At 42.3% G+C, this 7485-nt stretch overlaps 1 non-coding gene across 1 annotated transcript; it reads right to left on the bottom strand.

The window, feature by feature from the left end:
• Positions 1–6582: 6582 nt before the first annotated feature.
• LOC130952254 (small nucleolar RNA R71) lies at positions 6583–6686 on the bottom strand. Its single transcript, XR_009074435.1, has one exon. It is a non-coding gene; the product is annotated as a small nucleolar RNA R71 (small nucleolar RNA).
• Between the last annotated feature and the right edge of the window lie 799 nt (positions 6687–7485).

Genomic DNA, 7485 nt, shown 5'->3' with positions numbered 1-7485 from the left:
TCTGAATGGAGCATCATAGGTATTTTCTATGATGGTCTCTCTGAACTATCCAAGATGTCTTTGGATAGCTCGGCTGGAGGATCTCTTCATCTGAAGAAGACGCCTGCAGAAGCTCAAGAATTGATTGAAATGGTTGCAAATAACCAATTCATGTACACTTCTGAAAGGAATCCTGTGAACAATGGGACTAGTCAGAAGAAAGGAGTTCTTGAGATTGACACTCTGAATGCCATATTGGCTCAGAACAAGATATTGACTCAACAAGTCAATTTGATTTCTCAAAGTCTGTCTGGAATGCAAAATGCACCAAACAGTACTAAGGATGCTTCATCTGAGGAAGAAGCTTATGATCCTGAGAACCCTTCCATGGAAGAGGTGAATTACCTAGGAGAACCCTATGGAAACACCTATAATTCTTCATGGAGAAATCACCCAAATCTCTCATGGAAAATCAAGAGAGACCTCAACAAGGTTTCAATAACAATAATGGTGGAAGAAACAGGTTTAGCAATGGCAAGCCTTTTCCATCATCTTCTCAGCAACAGACAGAGAGTTCTAAGCAGAATACTTCTGACTTAGCAACAATGGTCTCTGATCTAATCAAAACCACTCAAAGTTCATGACTGAAACTAGATCCTCCATTAGGAATTTGGAAGGACAAGTGGGTCAGCTGAGCAAGAAAATTACTGAACTTCCCCCAAGCACTCTCCCAAGTAACACTGAAGAAAATCCAAAAGGAGAGTGCAAAGCCATAAATATGGCCGAATTCTGGGAGGAAGAAGAGGCAGTGAACGCCACTGAGGAAGGCCTCACTGGACGTCCACTGGCCTCCAATGAGTTCCCCAATGAGGAACCTTGGGAATCTGAGGCTCAAACTGAGACCATAGAGATTCCCTTGGACTTACTACTGCCTTTCATGAGCTCTGATGAGTATTCTTCCTCTGAAGAGGATGAGTATGTCACTGAAGAGCAAGTTGCTAAATACCTTGGAGCAATCATGAAGCTGAATGACAAGTTATTTGGAAATGAGACTTGGGAGGATGAACCCCCTTTGCTCACCAAAGAACTGGATAACTTGTCTAGGCAGCAATTGCCTCAAAAGAGGCAAGATCCTGGGAAGTTTTCTATACCTTGTACCATAGGCACCATGACCTTCAAGAAGGCCTTGTGTGACTTGGGGTCAAGTGTAAACCTCATGCCCCTCTCTGTAATGGAGAAATTAGGGATCTTTGAGGTGCAAGCTGCAAAAATCTCACTAGAGATGGCAGACAACTCAAGAAAACAAGTCTATGGACTTGTAGAGGATGTTCTGGTTAAGGTTGAAGACCATTACATTCCTACTGATTTCATAGTCCTAGAGACTGGGAAGTGCATGGATGAATCCATCATCCTTGGCAGACCCTTCCTAGCCACAGCAAAGGCTGTGATTGATGTTGATAGAGGAGAGTTGATCATTCAAGTGAATGAAGAATCCTTGGTGTTTAAGGCCCAAGGATATCCCTCTGTCATCATGGAGAAGAAGCATGAAGAGCTTCTCTCAAAGCAGAGCCAAACAGAGCCCCCACAGTCAGACTCTAAGTTTGGTGTTGGGAGGCCACAATCAAACTCTAAGTTTGGTGTTGGGAAGTCCCAACACGGTTCTGAGCATCTCTGAGGCTCCATGAGAGTCCTCTGTCAAGCTAATGATAGTAAAGAAGCGCTTGTTGGGAGGCAACCCAATGTTTTATAATTAATTATTTTCTTTTGTTATTTTATCTTTTTTATAGGTTGATGATCATAAGAAGTCACAAAAACAATGAAAAAAGCAAAAATAGAATGAAAAACAGGAAGAGAAACAGCACACCCTGGAGGAAGATGCTGCTGGCGTTTAAACGCCAGTCAGCCTAGCTGTTGGGGGTTTAACGCCCAGTCTGGCACCATTCTGGGCGTTTAACGCCAGAAAGGGGCACCAGACTGGCGTTAAACGCCAGTAAAGGGCAAAAACCTGGCGTTAAACGCCAGGAATGGGCACCAGCCCGGCGTTTAACGCCAGAAAAGGCTCAAAACGTGGATTTTGATGCCATTTGGTGCAAGGATGCCTTTTCCTTGACACTACAGGATCTGTGGACCCCACAGGACCCTACCATCACTCTCTCTCTTCTTCCCCCATTCACCAATCACCTCAACACCTCTTCCCCAAAAACCCCTCACCTATCAAATCCCATCTTTCTCTTCACCACTCACATCCATCCTTCATAAAACCCACCAACCTCACCCTTCAAATTCAAAACCACTTTCCCTCCCAAACCCACCCTCAAATGGCTGAACCCTCATCCCCCTCTTTCCTATATAAACCCCTCTTTACCCCTTCATTTTCCACAACCTAAACACCCTTTCTTCCCTTCTTGGCCGAACACACTACCATCTCCCTCTTCCTCATTTCTTCTTCTTCTACTCTCTTCTTTCTTCTTTGCTCGAGGACGAGCAAACATTTTAAGTTTGGTGTGGTAAAAGCGTTGCTTTTTCATAACCATTTATGGCATCCAAGGCCGGAGAAACCTCTAGAAAGAGGAAAGGGAAGGCAAAGGCTTCCACCTCCGAGTCATGGGAGATGGATAGATTCCTCTCAAGGGTGCATCAAGTCCACTTCTATGAAGTTGTGGCCTTGAAGAAGGTGATCCCCGAAGTCCCCTTTTTCACTCAAAAAGGGTGAATATCCGGAGATCCGCCATGAGATCCGAAGAAGAGGTTGGGAAGTACTTACCAACCCCATTCAACAAGTCGGAATCTTGATGGTTCAAGAGTTCTATGCCAATGCATGGATCACCAAGAACCATGACCAAAGTGTGAACCCGGATCCAAAGAATTATCTTACTATGGTTCGGGGGAAATACTTGGATTTTAGTCCGGAAAGTGTGAGGGTGGCGTTCAACTTGCCTATGATGCAAGGAGATGAGAACCCTTACACTAGAAGGGTCAACTTTGATCAAAGGTTGGACCAAGTCCTCACAGTCATATGTGAAGAGGGCGCACAATGGAAGCAAGATTCAAGAGGAAAGCCAGTCCAATTGAGAAGGCATGACCTCAAACCCGTGGCTAGAGGATGGTTAGAGTTCATACAACGCTCAATCATTCCCACTAGCAACTGGTCCGAAGTTACCATAGACCGGGCCATCATGATTCATAGCATCATGATTGGAGAAGAAATAGAGGTTCATGAGGTTATAGCCCAAGAACTCTATAGGGTGGCGGACAAGACCTCTACCTTGGCAAGGTTAGCCTTTCCTCACCTCATTTGTCACCTCTGTTATTCAGTGGGAGTTGACATAGAGGGAGACATCACCATTGATGAGGACAAGCCCATCACTAAGAAAAGGATGGAGTACACACGAGATCCCACTCATCATGAGATCCCTGAGATTCCTCAAGGGATGAATTTTCCTCCACAAGACTATTGGGGGCAACTAAACACCTCCCTAGGAGAGTTGAGTTCCAATATGGGACAACTAAGGGTGGAGCACCAAGAACACTCCATTCTCCTCCATGAAATTAGAGAAGAACAAAGAATCATGAGAGAGGAGCAACAAAGGCAAGGAAGAGCCGCCATCACTGAGGTGGACCCATTCCTTGATTTCCTTGTTCTTTATTCTCATGTTTTTCGATTTTTATGCTTTATGTTATCCATGCTTGTGTCTTATGATCATTAGTGTCTTAGTGTCTATGCCTTAAAGTTATGAATGTCCTATGAATCCATCACCTTTCTTGAATAAAAATGTGCCTAATTGAAAAAGGAAGAATTGCATGAATTTTGAATTTTATAATAGTTTAATTATTTTGATGTGGTGGCAATATTTTTGTTCTCTGAATGTATGCTTAAACAGTGCATATGTATCTTGAATTTGTGGTTCATGAATGTTGGCTCTTGAAAGAATGATGAAAAAGGAGACATGTTATTGAGGATCTGAAAAATCAATAAAATGATTCTTGAAGCAAGAAAAAGCATTGCTATTCAAAAAAAAAAACCGAAAAAAAAAAGAGAAAGAAAACGAAAAAAATAATAATAATAAGAGTTGTGATCCAAGGCAAATAAGAGTGTGCTTAAGAACCCTGGACACCTCTAATTGGGGACTTTAGCAAAGCTAAGTCACAATCTGAAAAGGTTCACCCAATTATGTGTCTGTGGCATGTATGTATCCGGTAGTAATACTGGAAAGACAGAGTGCTTTGGGCCACAGCCAAGACTCAATAAATAGCTATGTTCAAGAATCATCATACTTTACTAGGAGAATCATTAACACTATCTGGATTCTAAGTTCCTAAAGAAGCCAACCATTCTGAATTTCAAAGGAGAGATTGAGGTGCCAAAACTGTTCAGAGGCAAAAAGTTAAAAGCCCCGCTCATCTAATTAATACTGATCTTCACAGATGTTTTTGGAATTCATTGCATATTCTCTTCCTTTTATCTTATTTGATTTTCAGTTGCTTGGGGACAAGCAACAATTTAAGTTTGGTGTTGTGATGAGCGGATAATTTGTATACTTTTTGGCATTGTTTTTAGTGTGTTTTTGATATGATCTAGTTAGTTTTTAGTATATTTTTATTAGTTTTTAGTTAAAATTCACTTTTCTGGACTTTACTATGAGTTTGTGTGTTTTTCTGTGATTTCAGGTATTTTCTGGCTGAAATTGAGGGACCTGAGCAAAAATCTGATCCAGAGACTCAAAAGGACTGCAGATGCTGTTGGATTCTGACCTCTCTGCACTCGAAGTGGATTTTCTGGAGCTACAGAAGCCCAATTGGCGCGCTCTCAACGGCGTTGGAAAGTAGACATCCTGGGCTTTCCAGCAATATATGATAGTCCATACTTTGCCCAAGATTTGATGGCCCAAACCGGTGTTCAAAGTCACCTCAAGAAATCCCAGCGTTAAACGCTGGAACTGGCACCCAAATGGGAGTTAAACGCCCAAACTGGCACCAAAGCTGGCATTTAACTCCAAGAAGAGTCTCTACACGAAATTTGCTTCATTGCTCAGCCCAAGCACACACCAAGTGGGCCCGGAAGTGGATTTTTATGTCATTTACTCATCTATGTACTAGTTTTCTATAAGTAGGACCTTTTACTATTGTATTTTAACATCTAGAACATCTAGAACATCTTGGTAGCTATCTTTGAGTTTTATGCTATCTTAGATCATTGGGAGGCTGGCCATTCGGCCATGCCTAGACCTTATGCTTATGTATTTTCAACGGTGGAGTTTCTACACACCATAGATTAAGGTGTGGAGCTCTGCTGTACCTCGAGTATTAATGCAATTACTATTGTTCTTCCATTCAATTCCGCTTGTTCTTTATCCAAGATATCACTTGTTCTTCAACATGATGAAGGTGATGATTGACGCCCATCACCATTCTCACCCATGAACAAGGTGACTGACAACCATTCTTGTTCTACAAGCATCTGAGGCTTAGTGAATATCTCTTGGATTCTTCGGAATCTTCGTGGTATAGGCAGGACCTGATGGCGGCATTCAAGAGAATCCGGAAGGTCTAAACCTTGTCTGTGGTATTCTGAGTAGGATTCAATGATTGAATGACTGTGACGTGCTTCAAACCTGTAACCTACTGGGCGTTGGTGACAGACGCAAAAGAGTTATTCTATTCCGGTAGGGGAGGGAACCAAACCAGTGATTGGCAGCACTGTGACAGAGTGTGTGCATTAGCTTTCACTGCGCGGATGGGAGGTAGCTGCTGACAACAGTGAAACCTTACACGAGCTTGCCATGGAAAGGGGTAAGAAGGATTGGATGAAGACAGTAGGAAAGCAGAGAGACGGAAGGGAAGGCATCTTCATACACTTGTCTGAAGCTCTTACACCAATGATATACATAAGTATCTCTATCCTTATCTTTTATGTTATTTTCGTTCATCACCATATACATCTGAGTTTGCCTGACTAAGATTTACAAGATGACCATAGCTTGCTTCAATACTAACAATCTCCGTGGGATCGACCCTTACTCACGTAAGGTTTATTACTTGGACGACCCAGTGCACTTGCTGGTTAGTTGTGCGAAGTTGTGTAATGCCATGGTATTGAGCCACCAAGTTCTTGGAGCCATTACCGGGGATTATTTGAGTTGTGAAAAAGTATTGTTCACAATTTCGCGCACCAGTAACCTTTCAGAAACATTAGAACAAGAGAATGAGATGGCAGCCGAAAATAATAATAATGCAAGGAGAATGCTTGGTGACTTCACAAAGCCAACGTCCAAGTTTGATGGAAGAAGCATCTCCATTCCTGCCATTGGAGCCAACAACTTTGAGCTGAAACCTCAGCTAGTTGCCTTAATGCAACAAAACTACAAGTTTTATGGACTTCCATCTGAAGATCCTTATCAGTTTTTAACTGAGTTCTTGTAGATCTGTGAGACTGTAAAGACGAATAGAGTTGATCCTGAAGTCTACAGACTCATGCTTTTCCCTTTTGCTGTAAGAGACAGAGCTAGAATATGGTTGGATTCACAACCTAAGGATAGCCTGGACTCCTGGGATAAGCTGGTCACGACTTTCTTGGATAAATTCTTTCCTCCTTAAAAGCTGAGCAAGCTTAGAGTGGATGTTCAGACCTTCAAACAGAAAGATGGTGAATCCCTCTATGAAGCTTGGGAAAGATACAAGCAGCTGACCAAAAGATGTCCATCTGACATGTTTTCAGAATGGACCATATTAGATATATTCTATTATGGTCTATCTGAGTTTTCGAAAATGTCATTGGACCATTCTGCAGGTGGATCTATTCACCTAAAGAAAACGCCTGAAGAGGCTCAAGAACTCATTGACATGGTTGCAAACAACCAATTCATGTACACTTCTGAGAGGAATTCCGTGAATAATGGGATACCTCAGAAGAAAGGAGTTCTTGAAATTGATGCTCTGAATGCCATATTGGCTCAGAACAAAGTGTTGACTCAACAGGTCAACATGATCTCTCAAAATTTGAATGGATGGCAACATGCATCCAACCGTACTAAAGAGGCAGCTTCTGAAGAAGCTTATGATCCTGAGAACCCTGCCATGGCAGAGGTTAATTACATGGGTAAACCTTATGGAAACACCTATAACTCATCATGGAGAAATCATCCAAATTTCTCATGGAAGGATCAACAAAAGCCTCAACAAGGCTTTAACAATGGTGGACGCAACAGGCTGAGCAATAGCAAGCCTTTTCCATCATCTTCTCAGCAACAGACAGAGAATTCTGAACAAAACACTTCTAATTTAGCCAATCTAGTCTCCGATCTGTCAAAGGCCACTTTCAGTTTCATGAGTGAAACAAGATCCTCCATTAGAAATCTGGAGGCACAAGTGGGCCAGCTGAGTAAGAAAGTCATTGAAACTCCTCCCAGTATTCTCCCAAGCAATACAGAAGAGAATCCAAAAGGAGAGTGCAAGGCCATTGATATAATCAATATGGCCGAATGCACAAGGGAGGAGGAGGATGAAAAT

Source organism: Arachis stenosperma, chromosome 9, assembly GCF_014773155.1.
Source record: "Arachis stenosperma cultivar V10309 chromosome 9, arast.V10309.gnm1.PFL2, whole genome shotgun sequence".
NCBI classification, from domain to species: domain Eukaryota; kingdom Viridiplantae; phylum Streptophyta; class Magnoliopsida; order Fabales; family Fabaceae; genus Arachis; species Arachis stenosperma.
This window is presented reverse-complemented; position numbering and strand designations above follow the sequence as displayed.